The 19,375-nt window shown below is 38.0% G+C and overlaps 1 long non-coding RNA gene across 1 annotated transcript in view; it reads right to left on the bottom strand.

Moving 5' to 3' along the window:
* Positions 1-1,432: 1,432 nt before the first annotated feature.
* The window catches only part of LOC115894593, a 140,728-nt gene continuing 122,785 nt past the window's right edge, over positions 1,433-19,375 (bottom strand). The window contains exon 3 of the long non-coding RNA XR_004054722.1: positions 1,433-1,553. This is a non-coding gene — a long non-coding RNA (uncharacterized LOC115894593). The remainder of the gene's footprint in view (positions 1,554-19,375) is intronic.

Genomic DNA, 19,375 nt, shown 5'->3' with positions numbered 1-19,375 from the left:
TCTTCTGCTATTAAAAGGAATCTTTTGCTTTTACTACCAGGCTTTACAGTCATCTTAGCAGACAGGCTATATGAGCAGAAATCCTAAATACATACACACATATCACTACCAGATATTATCTCATCCCCTTCACTAAACACAGAAAATCCTCATTATTCATGGATTCTATATTTGAGGATCTATTAGCTAAAATTCATTGTAATCCCTAAATCAATAATTATGGTGATTTCACAGTCATTTGCGGACATGTGCGGAGTGGCGAAAATTTGAGTCATCAACCTGAACATTCCCCGCTGTGGTTGAACAAGACAATAGTATGCCTTCTGGTTTCAGATCTCTCACTGTAAATAAATGCCATTATTTTCTAATTATTGAGTACAGTGTTTTATGATTTTTTTTTTGTTTTGCTTTTTCTTGGTGATTTTACTGTTTAAAGTGGCCCCAAGTATAGTACTCAATGTTGTCTAGTGTTCCTAGGCACAAAAAAACTGTTGTGTCTTATGAATAAAATATATGTGCTAGATAAGATTCTTTCAAGCATGAGTTATAGTGCTGTTGGTCATAAGTTTAATGTCAATGAATCAAAAAATATATATATTATAAGGTGTCTTCTAACAGAAACACACATAAAACAAGGTTATATGTTGATTGGTCGACAGAAATGTTGAACCAGATGCTCGCAGAAATTTAACTCTGTATTTCTCCTGGGAGCAATGACTCAGTCTATACAGGCCCTGAATTATGGCGGTTGTACTTACAATTTTTTTATTTTACAATTGTTTGAAAGCCGTAAGCATTGAATAATAACTATATTTCAAGTACTCATACAATCACTGTTTTTCACTTTCAGTACAGTATGCAAGATGTTACATCATATTCAACAATTTATTATAAAATAAGCTTTGTTTTACATGATATTGCCCACTTTTAGACTAATGTGTGTTCTGAACACATTTAAGGTGGGTTAGGCTAAGCTACAATGTTTGGTAGATTAGATGTTTTAAAGGCATTTTCAACACAGGACTTTTTCAATTTATGATATGTTTATCAACACGAAACCCCATCATAAGCCAAGGATCATCTAATTTCTAATTCAGTGTTCACAACAAATTTGTAGAACGTACTCACCTAAAATAAACAGATTCAGTTTAATTTTGCTTTGTTTGTAAATGCTGTATCTCTTAAGATGTAACAGAGTGCCACTTTTAACTATTTATTTATTTATTTGAGACGGAGTCTCGTTCTGTCGCCCAGGCTGGAGTACAGTGGCTGGATCTCGGCTCACTGCAAGCTCTGCCTCCAGGGTTCGGGCCATTCTCCTGCCTCAGCCTCCCAAGTAGCTGGGACTACAGAAGCACGCCACCACACCCGGCTAACTTTTTGGATTTTTTTTTTTTTTTTTTTTTTAGTAGAGATGGGGTTTCACCGTGTTAGCCGGGATGTTCTCGATCTCCTGACCTCGTGATCCGCCTGCCTCGGCCTCCCAAAGTGCTGCAAATCACCAGTTATTTTTCTTGCATGGAGGGACATTGAAGATAAGTTTCTTTCTTCAGCTAAAGACAGAAAGACAGAAATATCTTCAGTGAAAGAGAGAATGGTCAGATGACAGAAGTAAAATGATGTTTTCATGCTCTCTTTGCAAAAAAAGACACCAAAATAAAGGTAACTGTGCAGTTTTCTGGCCATTAAAAATTTTCTGTGAAGCAATGGTAAACAAACTTTTTTTCTGATGCCAGGTGAATAACCTGGATAAACTTCTGACAGTATTGTAAGAGCGAGTCACTAAGTGTGTGTTTCAAGTCAATTTAATTGCCTTTGTTCTTAGTTGGTGTTACTTATAGATGGTTCACTGTATATTTTATTATTGGTGTCACATTTCACTATCTTTTTTTGAATATTCATTATATTTATTGAAACCATGAGAATTTATTTCAAAAGTATTATGTTAGAAAGGTAAAATTTTATGCCAAATGTCTATTTATGTATTAAAAGCTGGTATCTTCTGAAGATCGGAAGCAGTACACATAATTTATTAGAAAAAATAATTTTGTATTTTGAGATGTTGCATACCATATTCTGGCTCTGAAATATAAATTTTAAAAAATCTTAAATAAAAACACATTGCTCCTTCACAGCTTAAAGATACAGAGTATTACTGTATCTGGATGTATTAACACACTGACTACTTTGTGTGTTTTATTTATGATATTGATGAGGATATAACAGTCAATATTATAACACTGACTTATAACATAATATTGACTAACAACATAATATTATAATGTGATGTTGCTGATGGGCAGTGTAAAAAGATATTTCACTCAACAGGTAGAGGATTACTGGAATACTGGAAGAAAAACTGCTTATTTCAGGGTTTTTTTTTTTTTTTTTTTTTTAATTGGCAAGTGATTTATACAAGCTAGAAAAATAAGACATAAAGTAGGTAAAAAAAAAAAAAAAAAAGTTACCATTATTAAGTTGGTATTTAAATAACTATCAAAAGGAATGGCCTATTTTAAGCCCAGGCAGAATGACTGAAAGCAATTGAAATTGCCAAATCTGAATAGACCCATAATAGATTTTTCAAGACTTTGAGATTTTGATGTTCAAAAGATGATTTTTCAAATAAAGATTTTCAATAATACAGAAAGATTATGGTATACATATTTTTATCATTAAAATAAATAAATAAATAAATAAATAAATACCAGATGGCTTTCAAGAGGAACTGTTTAAAATATGAAAAAAAGCAATCCAACTAAGGAAAACAAATGGAGATATCAGTGCAACACTATAAAATAAAGTCCTACCTTTCACTTTATTTAAATTTTACCTCACAGTTTGCCTCTGAAAATTTTAAATTCTTCCTAACTTATTATGAAAATTATTATTTCTTGGTACACTGCCACAGTGTATTTCTTTTGATAAAGAAAAATAATATAATTTTCATAGACTATTTTCATAATCAAAACATATTTCTATAAAATAAGCCAATTATCTAGGAAAGAATAAATCCCAAATCCTGAAAACTAGAAGATGCAGTTAGTTTTATTATTACTATTATTACTATTGGAGGAACACTTAACATGAGATCTACCAGCTCTTAAAAAGTTTTAAGTGTACAATACCATGTTGTTAACTCTGGGCCAGATGATGTACAAATCTCTAGAAAACTTGAGCTTTGTACCAGTTGAATGGCAACTTCCTATTTTCCCTTCTCCCAAGCCCTTAGTCACAATCATTCTGGTCTGTGCATTTTCTTTTTGAATATTTTATATACCACATATAAATGTACTGCATATATATTATTATTTTAAAAGACACATTTTTCATCCTCATTAGTTTTCTTTCACCTGTTTTCCTAAACAAAACTTACTATACTAATATACTCAGGGATATTAAACATATCCTACTTTAGTAAATGACTAAATTACAATGTCCTTGAGATATTTTGGTAATACAAGGCAAACATTTTCTACCCAATCTTTCAAGAAGAACTGAAATTCAGAAGTAAGTTCATTTGGAATATTCTAAATTTCAAATATCACTTTGTGGATCATTCAGCACATAATTTAAAAAGAAAAATGTATACATATTATTAAAACATTGTTGTATTAATTATTTTTATCTGAAGATGGCCGTTACAGAAAAATCTAACCATTATGCAATCCACATAGATGTCCATGCTTGTAACAAAAATATTTTAAAAAGAAAAAAAACCTAGTTTTTTGGCCTGGGCTATGAGATGAGATGACAAAGGGAACATCAACATTTAGAATGTCTCACAGGAAAACATGCATGGTGTGTTGCCATTGTGGTTTTAATGGTTTCCACCTGTTGAAATGAGGCTAACCTGCTAACCACAAACACAAGTATTAATGTAACTGCAATATGAAGGCTAAACAACAAAATGCCATCGGTACTGGCTGAATAAAGCACCTAAAATTTGTGTACTGCAGATTCAGGCACAGGTGCTCTGCACAAACAACACAATTCCAAGAGGCAGCTGTTTCAGCACCCAGTTCATATTAAAGATTTGAGAGATTAAGTAAAACTGATAGTTTAAAAAATATTTTTAAATGTGTGTGTGTGTGTATCTTCAAAGTACTTTGAAATGATTTCTACCTTCCACTTATATACCACATATTAACTTAGAGACTCACATTCATGTTGGAAAAAAATACATTACAATTTGATGTCTAAATCCTGTTAAAATTTATCTGCCATTTTTATTTAAATTCAAAGACTTAAGTGATCATAAATGATTATCATTATCATTAAACAGATTTTTATTTGTTTACTATTCTTCATGGTCAGAATAATATTGTATATATTTATTCTCAGATTTGAGTACAGTTTTAAAGTTCTCTTTAGAAAAATTGTAAATAACACACTGTTTTCCCTTAAACTTCTCTAACATATTTAAGATATATCAGTTAAATTGCTCAGAGAACATCATCCCATGTTAGTATCAGTTTAAGATAAGACAATTAAACAAGTAAATCTCAACAGATATCAATTAATGCATTCCATAGCACATATTGGTGATTCTATGACCATATTACTAAAGGCACATTTGCTTTGTTTGTTCATTTTTAGTTCTATTATAATATCACTTATAATGTTATTTCATAATTTCATTGGTTATGTGCCATCTAATGGAGCTTCATAGTCTTCTTCCTTTGGAGAGGACTGCAAATAATAGAATAAGTGTGGGGCAGCGAGTTATTATATGGATCTTAGAACAAGTGACCCATAAACTGAGCAACATGTCAACCACTTATTAGTTTAAAATTCCTCAAGTATCCTATCATCTTATTTTAAATTTTTCTCACTTCTATTCATTAGAGTTCTGTAGGTTGTGATAATGGAAAATGCTTTTATACAAATTTTAGGCATAAAAACTGAAAAAAGAAAAATAATCCACTAGGTTTATTGACTCTTTGGAAGCTCATTAGGAAATGCTTTCATTCTTATTATTTCTTTCTATTTTGTTCTCAAGTCAAAATCTACAAAGCATTTAATATAAGTAATACATATTAATATGTCAATATACTATCTGTGGTATTTGAGACCTAGTTAGCATTTTTATTGAACTTCTGTGTTAACATTTTCAGAAATTGACTAATATTAATTACCAATTTAAATCCATATTTTGATACCATGGTCACTATTAAATGGGTCATTTCAGCGGTAATAGCTCTTCCTAAGAGCAATACTTCAATTTCAGCAGATTTCAGTGTTAATAATTAAAGTGTGCATGTACCACAACCTATTTGTCATGGTAACTAGACAGCCTAAGACATTAACATGATTCTGCTCTTGATGAAAGACACCATTCCATTCCATTGCTATTTTCAAAGCAATTCACTTTTCTTAATCTAGTCTAATTAAAGGATACTGGTTATTTACCTGGCATATAAAAGTAATAATTCCATATCTTAACAGTCATCTGGGGAGGTATGATTGCTAAATGTGCTTTTCACTGTGTAGGAAATATCGCATCTAATTTATTGTAGCTGTTTTGTTAGTTCTGCAAAATCTACTATCACTGGCATCATTAAAGGACTAACAACATTCCTCTGTGCATATTCATCTTCAAAGACTCTGAAATGTAAAATGTGAAAATTTCTTCTCTCCATCTCTTAATTTCCTACAGTTTACATTGTATCTCAAAGAGATAACTAACACACTTGAGCAGCATGTTATGAGTTAGCAGCTCTGAGATCAAAGTTCTGTCCTGATTATTCTAGCTACGGGATCTAAAACAACTTACTTATCCTCCCTGAACCATAGTTTTCTCTCGAGTATTATATAAACTGTTCTCCTTCTGGCTTTGAAATTGTGTAAGGCTACTCTTATAATAAAAGCTAGAATTAAACAAAAACTCTCTACTCTAGAAAATGTACTTTGAATTCAGTCATATGATACACATCACTGTATTAATACATTAATGGAATATGTTTTCTCTGTCATAGATATGTTACTATTGAGGCACTGACATATAAAAGTAATAGGCAGTATGGCATTACTGAGGTCAGACATTGTGAAATTTCTGATCAGATCCCTGAAAGTAGAAAGCCATTTCTCTACTGAAAAGTGCATACTGAATTGTAAAAGTGTGCCTATTAACCGCTAGTGAGTGAAGGGAATGGCATTGTTGTCTATCTGGCTTCATGACCCTGGCTTCCTCCTGAGGGAATTAAAATTTTCTTAATATATAAATTCCTTACTCATCCATATGCTTCACTAGAAGCTGATGTCAACCCTACCATAAGGGGTGGTCTTGAATGGGCTAAGACACGGTTTGAGACACGGTTTGAGACCTTGGCACTTATTGATGTTTTTCATCTGGGTATTTATTTGCTGTGGGCAGGGTCTGACCTGTATTTTACAGGATTTTTAGCAGCTTCCCTGGCCTATGTCCACTAGCCAGTAGCGGTGCCGTAATTGTGATAACCAAAAAAAAAAAAAAAAAAAGAAAAGAAACAATGTCTCCAGATATTGCCAAATGTACCTTCTAGGGCAAAATCACTCCTAGTGGAAAATCACTTTCAAGATACTCTAACTCTCTGTCAATGTTTGGCTCAAAATCATATTAATATAAGAAGAAGTCCTTGGAAAAGATTCTAGGGAGATTTTCAGCACTTCCAAGAAGGGGTAATGGGGAAAAGCTACTTCTCTTCTTCCTCTGAATTATGTAACATCTGGATATGATATCTAGAACTGATGCAGCCAGTATTCCGTAAATCTTAGGATAAAGCCAATTGATGGATGCCAAGGTAAAAGCCAGAAAAACTATACCAAAACTAGTTATTTTATTTTTACTTTATTTTTTTTTGATTTTGCAACATAAAAGAAATACTATTTAGTTACCAAAAGTCAAGTGAACTAATATTAACTTGAAAATCCATGACTTATAGATACGACTAATTTTGAAACATATTTTATATAAAGTCTGAGAACTAGCAAATGCTATAGTTTGGTGCAAAAGTAATTGCGGTTTTCACAATTCCTTTTAATGGCAAAAAATAGTTTGAGCTAAGGCTAATTAAGCTTTTAGCATTAAATTATGATGTAGAGATGATTTTATCCCCACAGCTTTGATATTTGACTTTTTTTCCCCTCAGATAACAGCTGTTTTCAATCTGACTTCAAGGTTTGTAACGTACTTTTCTGTATTAGTTCTACCACGTATTGCTGAAATTCAGATACATCACAAGTCAGTCTACCATAACAACATGAATCATAACGTTTCATGGTCTCTAAGCTTAAAAAATGAATTTTAAGGAAGAAGAAATTCCCTTGTCTATTGAGTAAATTGTGACCTTTAACTTAAAAGAGGTACTCCCTAGAAGACAATATTTTTCATCTTTTTTATCCCAAGTGAATAAAGAATATAAAAATTTACTTTTCCTGTGCCTAAGAAGATTATTCTTTTTGTTTCTAAATAATACAATTTATTTCATTGTCTCACCTAATTATCCCTTGTTAAGAAATCTCTGGCTCATCACCTAGTTGATGCAGAAGTCTAACATGAAATCTCAGGAATGTGCAGATTCAGGTGCAGAATTCCTTCTTCCTCATAGCTTACCTTCATCCAATATGTGTGACAACTCAGACATGTTGATGAATTTGTTGCAGAAGACTCCAAAATTATATTTTAATTTCATTATTACTGTATTTCTTGAAAATCTCTTACATAGGATAATCATTTTCAAAAACTAGCATGGATCTAAGATTTGAAATTCCAGTCATATTAAATTTTTACATCTGTTCTGATCCCATATATTATTCTTCTGGATTACACCCTTTAGTGCCGCAACACCAACATTTTTTTTTTTTTTTTTTTGTCACACAAGACTTCTGTGCAATGAGGCTGTTTTTCATATCTTTTCCTTCTTTGATAACCTCTCTTCTTTCCTATATACAATAAATATTAAGATCACTGATCATAATAACTCCTTACTAAATACTATTAGATTCCTTGCTCCATCTCACTTTGCCATACCTGCTTGACAAAATCAGCATTTTAGTTACATCTAAATGTAGTCTACTCTGACTCTGCACTAATGCAGGAAAATGTGAATACCACCATAAATAATTTCATTTGGTTTCACTTTATTGTATTTCATAAATATTGCTGTTTTATAAATTGAAAGTTTGTAATACACCTCTGCTAAGCAAATACCTCTGACATTTTTCAAATAGCATGTGCTTACTTTGTATCTCTGTGTCACATTTTGGTAATTTTTACAATACTCAAACATTACATTCTTGTAATATATGTTATGTTGATCTGTAATGGTGATCTTTGATGATACCATTATAATTATATTGGGTCACCATGAACTGTGCCCCAATAAAACCGCAAACCTAATTGATAAATATTGCATGTGTTCTGACTGCTCCACCGACCTGCTTTCATCTCTCTCCCTCTCCTCAGGACTTTGTATTTCCTGATACACAACAGTATTGAAATTAGTCCAATTAATCACACTACAATGGCTTATAAGTGTTCAAGTGAAAGGAAAAATCACACATCTCTCACTTTAAGTCAAAAACTAGAAAGGTCACTGATCTCTACCCTGGTTATAGCTTATTGGTGAAGAAGGGAGTTAGGGCCCTGTCTGAAGGCAGAAACCCAGCTGAGTGGCAGAGCACCAATGTCCTACTGCTGGATCTGCTGAGTGATGACCCCATAAAGGTCACTTCTCTGATAGCTTCAGTTTCTCATGAGTGAATTGTACAGGTTAAAAGTTGGTCTTTGTCAGCTCTGACATCCTATGGCTGATATGGTTTGGCTCTGTGTCCCCACCCAAATCTCACCGTGAATTGTAATAAACCCTATATGTTGTGAGAGGGACTCAGTGGGAGGTAATTGAAGCATGGGTGTGGATTTTTCTCATGCTGTTCTTGTGATGTGAATAAACCTCACAAAATCTAATGGTTTTATAAAGGGGAGTTCCCCTGCACCTGCCCTCTTGCCTGCCGCCTTGTAAGATGTCTTTTTGCTCGTCCTTTAACTTCTGCCATGATTGTGAGGCCTCCCCAGCCATGTGGAACTGTGAGTCAGTTAAAACTCTTTCCTTTACAAATTACCCAGTCTCAGGTATGTCTTTACTAGCAGCATGAGAACAGACCAATACAGTAAATTGGTACCATGTAGTGGGGCACTGATATGAAGATATCCGAAAATGTGGAAACAACTTTGGAACCGGGTAACAGGCAGAGGCTGGAAGAGTCTGGAGGGCTCAGAAGAAAACAGGAAGATGTGGGAAAGTCTGGAACTTCCTAGAGACTTGTTGAATGGTTTTGACAAAGTGCTGATAGTGATATGAGCAAGAAGGTCCCGGTTGAGGTGGTCTCAGAAGAAGAGGAGGAATTTGTTGGCAACTGGAGCAAAGGTGACACCTGCTATACTCTAGCAAAGAGACTGATGGCATTTTGTCCCTGTCCTAGAGATTTGCGGAACTTCGAACTTCACAGAGATGATTTAGGGCATCTGGCAGAATAAATGTCTAAGCAGCAAAGTGTTCAAGAGGTGACTTGGGTGCAATTAAGAGCATTCAGTTTTATTTATTCACAAAAATAAGTTGAAATTGGAACTTATGTTTAAAATGGAAGCAGAGTATAAAAGTTCAGAAAATATGCAGCCTGAGGATGCAATAGAAAAGAAAACCCCATTTTCTGATTAGAAATAAAAGCTAGCTACAGAAATTTACATAAGTAACAAAGAGCCAAATGTTAATCCCCATGACAGTAGGGAAAATGTCTTCAGGGCATGTCAGGGATCTTCCTGGCAGGCCCTCCCATCACAGGACTAGAGGCCTAGGAGGAAAAAATAGTTTTGTGTGCTGAGTGCAGGGCCCCCTCTGCTATGTGCAGCATAGGGATGTGGTGCTGTACATCCCAGTCAGTCCAGTTATGGCTAAAAGGGGCCAAGCTCCAGCTGGAGCTGTGGCTTCAGAGATTGTAAGCCCCAAGCCTTGGCAGTTTCTTTGTGATGTTGAGCCTGTGGGTGCACAGATATCAAGAACTGAGGTTTGGAAACCTCTTCCTAGATTTCAGAGGATGTATGGAAACAGCTGGATGTCCAGGAATAAGTTTGCCATAGGAAAAGGGCCCTCATGGGGAACCTCTGCAAGGGCAGTGTAAAAGGAAACTGTGGGGTCAGAGCCCCGACACAGAGTCTCCACTGGGGCACTGCATAGCAGAACTGTGAGAAGAGGGCCATCGTCCTCCAGACACCAGAATGGTAGATCCACTGACAGCTTGCATCATGCACCTAGAAAATCTGCAGATACTCAATGCCAGTCCATGAAGGTAGGCAGGAGGGGGGCTGTACCCTGCAAAGCCACATGGGCAGAGGTGCCTGAGTTCATGGGAGCCCAAATCTTGCACCAGCATAACCTGGATATAAGGCATGGAGTCAAAGAAGATCATTTCAGAGTTTTAAGATTTGGCTGCCCCATTGAATTTTGGACTTGTATGGGGCCTATAACCTCTTTGCTTTGGACAATTTATCTCATTTGGAACAGATGGATTTACCCAATGCCTATACTCTCATTACATCTAGGAAGTAACCACCTTACTTTTAATTTTACAGGCTAGCCAGAAGGTACTTGTCTTATCTCAGATGAGACTTTGGACTTTTTGGTTAATGCTGGAATGAGTTAGTTAAGACTTTGTGGGACTGTTGGAAGGCATGATCAGTTTTGAAATCTAAGGACATGATATTTGGGAGGAGCTAGGGGCAGAATGATATGGTTTGGCTCTGTGTCCTGACCCAAATCTCACCTTGAAATTTAATAATCCCCATGTAGTGGGAAGGACCCAGTCGTAGGTAATTGGCTCATGGGGGCAGGATTTTTCCCTGCTGTCCTCATGATGTGACTAAGTCTCATGAGATCTGATGGTTTTATAAAGGGGAATTCTCCTGCACATGCCCTCTTGCTTGGCACCATGTAAGACATGACTTTGCTTTTCCTTTGCATTCCATCATGATTGGGAGGACTTTCTAGCCATGCAGAACTGTAAGTCAATTAAACCCCCTTCCTTTATAAATTACCTCATCTCAGGTATGTCTTTATTAGCAGGTGAGAACAGACAAATATAATGGCTGACTATAGACATCAGATTTCAGTTCTTCTCTAAAAAATGGATCAAAGTTACTGGAGAATGGGAAAGTTCTGAAAGAAAAAAAAAAATACTGAAGGAAGACAGCCAGAAATTGTAGGAGTGCCCATGGGAAAAAGCTGGGGCAAAGAAGAGAAAAGCCAAAAGAGTCTGCCAGAGATCAAAATCAGAGAAACTCAGATCCTCACAGAAAGGATAGGTAGGAGTGCTTTTCTGCTGCCTTCACCACTGTGAAAATCTGATGGCCGTTAAACTGGTCAGAAACCCTGTGTCCTTGTGACCCAGGGCATTAACACTGATGGTGACAACTTGAGGAATTCCTGAGAACAAACCAGGTGGCCAGTTGTGTGCCCACACTCCTCTCAGACCCAAACTGAGATAGTCAGTGCTATACTGGTTATGCCTTCATAGTAGGGTACTGCTCTACCCAGGGGTTGTCCGCCTTTGAGTCATCACACCACCAGATCCCCCACAAACATACCCCACAATGCACTCTCACCTTGGAAAGCACAGAGGACCAGTGGGTACCAGAGTACCCGAGAAACTCCTAAAGATATAACCCTCTGTGTAAGCTGCCCCTAAGGGAGGGAAGAACAAAGCCTGCCAAAACCCCCTTAGGGACAAAGAAAATGTGTGCATACCACCAATCTACAAAGGAGAAAGCAGCAACTCCCAGGAATAAACATGGAGAGGGTAGCCTGCAGGGGCCATTGAAAACAATATGCTAAGAATAGATAAGGCTCAAGGATAGTATCTCTAGCTAGTTGCACTTTTAATGAACTCCAGTAGTCAAGGACAGTATCTCTAGTTGAACTTTTAATGAACTCTAGTAGGCGCCGAGAAGGCAGACAAATAAGAAAGAGCTTAGAGACAAGGAACTAAGCAGAAGGTTACATCTGGGTGCAGAAAGTTTGTTTTGCATTGTGTTATTTTTGCTGACGTGGGGTTTATGGAGTATAAATAAAGTGAGGTGGAGGCTCTAGGTGCGGCCGTCATGTTCTCTGTTTGTCTTTGTCTCTTGTGTCTGTTCATTCTTCACCACCCCCAGCGCGGTCCTCAATAAGTGGCGCAGCGAGCAGGGTCCGCAGGGGTGAGTAGTGGGGAACAAGAAGGGGAACCCCCTAGGAGCGGGTAAAACCCGGGGATTGTTAAGGGGAACCTTCTTAAGCTTTCATTATGGGGAATTCCAGTTCCTTGGCCTCAGAATATTTAAGATTATTACAAGGGCTTTTACTTTCGATTGGGGTTGATACAAAACAGAGAACTTTTCGGAAATTGTTTGCTCATGTGGAACAACATTGTTCTTGGTTTCAATATCAAACTGAAGTACAATTAAATAAGCGAGATTGGCAACAGGTTGTTAAGACCCTTCGTTAAGCACACCAGCGCGGTGATGTAATGTCAGCACCTTTATGGGCCCTTTGTGCTTCTATTACCCAAGCTTTGGAGCTCTTAGAGACAGACTCTGAAAAAGGGGAAAAAGGGGATGAGGAGTCTTCGAAGTCTCCGATAGCCATTTCCCCTCCTTTAGATAATCCTGTAGCTGGTGGAAACGGTCCTTTGTCTAAGGATGTGTCTCATGAAAAGGAATCAGAAATTCAAAAGGAGCTTCAGCCAGTTGTCCAATTGCTACAACAAATTTTACAATTACAGTTATCTCCCCCTCAGCCTTCTCCTCCACCCACTCCTGTTTTTACTTTTCCTGTGGTCCATCCACCCCCATCGGCACCCAAGGTGGAAGAGGAAAACAGTTTTCCCCCACCACCACCGCCACCGCCGGTGGAAATGCTGCCTCGTTCAGGCATGGTTTTTGCTGTCCCCGCTTCTACTGCTAAGGCTGTAATTGAGGTATTGGATTCTCAAGAGGATGAGGATCCTCTACAATTGTTCCCCATTACTAGGCAACCTTTTGCCCCTAATGATCAATTTCCTCAAGGAGGTATAAATGTGCAGTATAATGTCCTTCAATTTAAATTCCTTAAAGAAATGAAGGCAGCTGTTGCTAATTATGACCCTCAATCTCCTTTTGTCATGGGGCTTCTAGATTCTTTCTCTTCTGATAATTTGTTTTTGCCTCTTGATTGGGAGACTTTCGGGAAGGCTGTTTTGGACCGCTCTCAGTGGCTTCAGCAACGCAGTTGGTGGCTGGAAGATGCCAAAGAACAGGCTTGCCGTAATGCCGCTAGAAATCCTCCAGGGCCAACAGAGGAGCAATTAACAGGTACTGGTCAGTTTGCTACAGTAGCGGCTCAATCTGGACTCGATGATGTGGCATTATCACAAGTTAAAGGACTGTTTTTAAAGGCTTGGTGTAAAGTAGAACCATTGGGGAAAACTGCCTTGTCTTTTGTTAAGGTTTTGCAGGGTGCCAATGAATCTTATCCTGATTTTGTCGCTCGGCTCCAAGATGCTGTAATAAAGACTGTGGGTAGTGGGGCTGCAGGCAAAATCCTGATAACCACACTAGCCTTCGAGAATGCTAATCAGGAATGTCAGAGGTTGTTGCGTCCTCTCAAGGCTGCTGGAAACTCACAAATAGAAGATTTTATTAGAGCCTGTGCAGGAGTGGGAGGGGCTGCCTATAATGCACAATTGTTTGCTGGAGCTTTATCTAAGGCACTCATGGGAAAAAAGGGAGTTTGCTTCCAATGTGGAAAGACTGGTCATTTTAAAAAGGAGTGCCGTAAACTATCTCATAAGAGCGACTCCTCAAGAGTAGGATCTAAAAAGCTTCCCACTGAACCCTGTCGTTGCTGCGGCAAAGGGCGACACTGGACTAATGAATGTCACTCTAAGGTAGACAAAGATGGTAATCTTTTAACCTCCAGATTGGGAAACTTACAAAGGGGCCCTTCAGCTTGGGGCCCCAACAACAATACAAGCCCTCTTCATTTGCAATTTCCAGTCAGCTCGGGGGTCCAGCATCAGCAGGCCAGTCAGTCAATGTTAACCCCCAATTTTCAGTAGCTCAACTTTTCTCTGCTACTTCTGGTAGCGCCGCTGCTGATGTGGCGATTTTGCAGGCTGTCAAACTCACCCCGGAAATGGGAGTTGTTAAATTGACTACAGGTGTTTTTGGGCCATTACCTCCACATACTGCTGGATTGCTTATAGGACGCAGTAGTAGTATTCTACAGGGTTTACAAGTTCATTTGGAAGTTATAGATTCTGATTATAAAGGGGAAATTCAAATTATGACACAGGCTCATAAACCCATATCCCTTAAAGGGGGGCAGCAGATTGCACAACTTCTTTTATTACCCTGTTTTCAGTTTCCTTCACGGGGACAAAAAAGAACTGGAGGTTTTGGAAGCACGGGTAAACATATTTTTTGGGAAACTTTAGTAACTCAACAAAAACCTTTGTTTCCCCTCAAAGTAGAGGGACAAATTTTTCAGGGCTTGGTGGACACTGGAGCTGATGTTTCTATTATTGCCTCCAACCAATGGCCTTTACATTGGCCTAAACAGCCTGTTGCTGTTTCTCTTACTGGATTAGGTTCCACCTCTGAGGTGTATCAAAGTTCTCAATCCTTGAGTTGTCGAGGGCCAAATGGTCAAATGGCCCAAGTCCAGTTTTATATTGTTCCTATTGCCCTAAACTTATAAGGGACAAAATTTATTGCAACAATTTGGAGCTTTTGTTTCTATTCCCCATGTCTCTAATTCTGCCAAGAATATGATGTTACACATGGGCTATAATCCCCTTAAAAAATCTTTAAACATGTAGCCACTGTTCAGCAGCCTCAAGCCCTTCCTTTGACGTGGAAAACTAATGTTCCTATATGGATTAAACAGTGGCCTTTAACACGTAAAAAGCTTGAGGCCTTGGAAAACTTAGTTTAGGAACAATTATCCTTAGGTCATATAGAGCCTAGTACTTCTCCATGGAATTCCTCTGTCTTTGTAATAAACAAACAAACAAACAAAAAAAAAAAAACGGTAAATGGAGACTATTAACAGATCTTCGTGCTATTAATGCATGTATTCAACCCATGGGATCTTTACAACCTGGTCTTCCTAATCCTTGTATGATTCCTCAAGATTGGTTACTCATGATTATTGATTTAAAGGATTGTTTTTTCTCTATTCCTTTGCATCAAAAGGATTGTGAGCGTTTTGCCTTCTCTGTCCCTGTTTTTAATAATTCTCAGCTACTTTCACGGTATCAGTGGAAAGTTTTACTTCAAGGTATGATAAACAGCCCTACCTTGTGTCAAGAATTTGTTCATCGGACCCTGGATCCTGTTCAAAAATGTCATCCTTCTGTTCTTTTATATCATTATATGGATGACATTCTTCTTGCTGCACCTACTAAAGAAAAGCAGCAAGATGCTTTTGCATTGTTACAAACTCAGCTTTCTTTATTCTCACTTAATATAGAAAAAAAAAAATTCAAGTGGATTTTCCTATTCAATATTTAGGTTATACCTTGGGAGCGCAAAATATTCAACCCCAAAAGATTCAAATTCTATGTAATCATTTAAAAACTTTAAATGACTTTCAAAAGCTTTTAGGAGACATTAATTGGATGTGTCCTGTGTTAGAAATACCAATGTATCAATTACAACATCTTTTTTCTATTCTAGAAGGAGACAGTCACTTGAACAGCCCACGTCATTTAACTCCTTTGGCTTTACAGGAACTCCAGCTGGTAGAAGAGCAGCTTCAAAAAGCCCATTTACATTATATCCTTCCCAACGTTCCCCTTACTTTTGTTTATTTCACACTTTACATTCTCCCACAGGAATGATTCATCAAACAAATCGGCCATTACAATGGATCTTTTTGTCCAACAAAACATCTAAACGCTTGACTACTTATGTTGATCGTTTAGCTAAATTAATCATCAAAGGACGACATCTCTGTCGACAACTCTGGGGAGGAGATCCTTCCTTTATTATTTCTCAATTTACTCATAGTCAGATTACTTATCTTCTTTCCACTTCTGATTCTTGGCAAGTTGCTTGCGCTTCATTTGTTGGACAATTTTCTACCCAATATCCTAAGTCTCCAATTTTTTCATTCTTTTGGCAGCATTCTGTATTGCCCTTCTCACCAATATCTATATTTCCTGTTCAAGGTCCTACTTTTTTTACTGATGCTAGTTGTAACGGTAAAGCTTGATATTGGAGTGTTCATCAATCTCGAGTTACAGTTTATCCTTATCCCTCGGTGCAACAGGGAAAACTGTTTGCTATTCTCATGGTCTTACTTGATTTCCCTTCCACCAGTTGTAACATTGTTAGTGATTCTCAATACGCCGTTTATGTTACTTCTTATATTTCTCAGGCCACTCTACCTCTTTTTGCTACTTCTTCTCTTCAAAAACTCTTTTCTTTGTTGTCTTCTGCTTTGAGTCAACGTCAAGCTCCTTTATTCATCACTCATCTTCGTTCTCATTCTCAACTTCCTGGACCATTAGTTCATGGTAATGCTCTGATTGATTCGCTTTTAATCGGCCACCTGCAGGCTGCAGAACAAGAACATACTCTACATCACACTAATAGTTCCGGCCTTCAACGACAGTTTCATTTAACTCGTAAACAAGCTCGTTCTCTTATCCGAGCTTGTCCTTCTTGTGCTCCTTTAAGCATTCCATCTTTCCATCCTGGGGTTAATGCACAAGGTACTCAAGTTAATCAGATCTGACAAATGGATGTCACACATGTCCCTTCTTTTGGACGATTAAAGTATGCTGATCATACCATTGATACTTTCTCTCATTTTCAATGGGCAACTCCTTTGCCATCTAAAAAAGCTGACTCTGTTATTACTCATCTCTTAGCTTGTTTTACCATCACGGGCATTCCTCTTATACTTAAAACTGATAATGCCCCTGCCTATGTCTCTTGTAAATTACAAATTTTCTTACAGCAATACAATATTCGACATCTCACCGGTATCCCAGGCAACAGTCAAGGTCAAGCCATTATTGAGTGCGCAAATTTAATCTTAAAAACGCAGCTGCAAAAACAAAAAGGGGGAAATGAGTCCCCCAGAAACCAGATACTGAAGGTTCTTTTTACCTTAAATTTTTTGAATCAACGGAGACAATTGCAGGACTCCGCTACCGTAACTCATCTTTCCTCACCTCCCTTGGCGATAGTCCCCGCTGACAATTTAAGGGTTTGGTATCCTAATGAAGAGGGTAAGTATGCTCAAGGGCAAGTTCTAAAACAGGGACAGGGCTATGCTCTTATCCTTACAGGGAGCGGACCTGAATGGTTTCCTACAAGGCGATTGAAACCCTGTTGAAAAGAAAACTGGACTCAGCATGCATCTCTTCTTTTGTTGGATGTGCCTCGGTGGGGGACTTATTTCCCTTAGTGAGGCTTTCTATGAATATTGGACTTATATTCCCATTCCACCCTTGTATCAGGGAGTCGCCTGGGGGGAGGTGGAAATTAAGGTTTTCACCAATGACACTACTTGGATGCCGTCCCCCTATATAGACAAGGACAATATAGAACGGGAAACGGGAATAATAAACAGCACATACCAATTTGGAGTGGAAGGACTTCCGATTTGCATGGGAAACAGTCCTCATTGTCTCCGGAAATTGCATGAAGCTTGGGCTGTTTGCTATAATCATAGCCATGTGGCTGCTAACACTGTTATTATTGTAACTAGAAGCTTTCAGTATAACCATACTGTATATAGTAATGGGACTATTCCTAGTTCCTCACCTTTTTGTCCTATCCCAGAGGTTTCCCCTAATATTGAGGTGCTGGAATGGCAGCAATCTTGGGGAACTAAGTCCCGAATTTTAATAGAGTACAATGGGCTGCACGTAACTGAATGGAGTGTGCACGGTGATTTTCAAACAAAATTTAGTCACATACCTTTGAAATGGCACCGGGTAAATAAAAGTATTGCCGCTGATGGTAATGAGACCTTGGTATGGCATGAAGGAGGCTTGTCTCCACCTATGCCTCATCTTAAACACTCTTTACAAGTACAGAGTCATATTTGGAAGGTATTAGCTGCAGGTGATGCTATTAGTACTTTTGTGGGAAACATGTCCCTTCATCTTTCTAACCCGAAGAGCTCCTTTCATATTCACTTACATCGGAATACCTCCCGATATATTATTGCTTGTGTCTGAAAGCCTTACCTATTATTAGCGGGGAACTTGACGTGGGATAATGATACAGGGATTGTTAATTGTAAAGATACGTGTACATTTTTGTCTTGCCTCAATCATACCTGGTGGCAGTTTTACGGGGGATATTTATATCCTCAGGGCTCGTAAGGAAATTTGGCTACCTGTCAACATTAAGTGACGGTGGGGGGCATCACCTCTTGAGACTTATATTTGGACTTCCCTTCAGCAGACCCTTCGTGCCCTTGGACTCATAATTGCCTTGGTGATGAGCCTTGTTGCCATTGCCTCCACTGCGGCTGTGGCAGGGCTCGCACTACATCAAAGCATACAAAATGCTGAATTTGTACAGCAATGGCATGAATAATCTCATCGGTGTGGCTGCAACAACGGAACACTGACTCCCAACTCACTAAAAGATTGGACAACGTGGAACAAGCCTTAACATGGCTTGGAGATCAGCTCACTGTCCTCAGTACTCGGATAACACTGCCATGTGATTGGAACTCTACTCAATTTTGCGTAACACCTGTGCCTTTTAATATCTCTCAAAATTGGACCGAAATCCGCAAACTATTAATAGGCCATAAAAATATTAGTGTGGACATCCAAAAACTCACTCAAAACATTTCTGAAGCATTTCAACAACAATTACATGTATTGTCCGGGGCAGCTACTATGCAGGAGCTGGGTCAACGCCTTGCTGCTCTTAATCCATGGACCCAGATGAAAACATGGATTTCTACAATCTCTGGAAGTATATTGCTTTGGGCGCTTGGATTGAGTCTACTTCTCCTGGTAATCCGATGCTCCCTCCATCACATCCAAAAACAAAGGAAAAAACAGGAACAAGTATGGGCTACCTTTCTAAGATTGAGGCAAAACAAAAAGGGGAAAATGCAGGGGCCATTGAAAACAATATGCTAAGAATAGATAAGGCTCAAGGACAGTATCTCTAGCTAGTTGCACTTTTAATGAACTCCAGTAGTCAAGGACAATATCTCTAGTTGAACTTTTAATGAACTCTAGTAGGCGCCAAGAAGGCAGACAAATAAGAAAGAGCTTAGAGACAAGGAACTAAGCAGAAGGTTGCATCTGGGTGCAGAAAGTTTGTTTTGCATTGTGTTATTTT

The sequence above is a fragment of the Rhinopithecus roxellana genome, chromosome 18 (genome assembly GCF_007565055.1).
Source record: "Rhinopithecus roxellana isolate Shanxi Qingling chromosome 18, ASM756505v1, whole genome shotgun sequence".
NCBI lineage: Eukaryota > Metazoa > Chordata > Mammalia > Primates > Cercopithecidae > Rhinopithecus > Rhinopithecus roxellana.
This window is presented reverse-complemented; position numbering and strand designations above follow the sequence as displayed.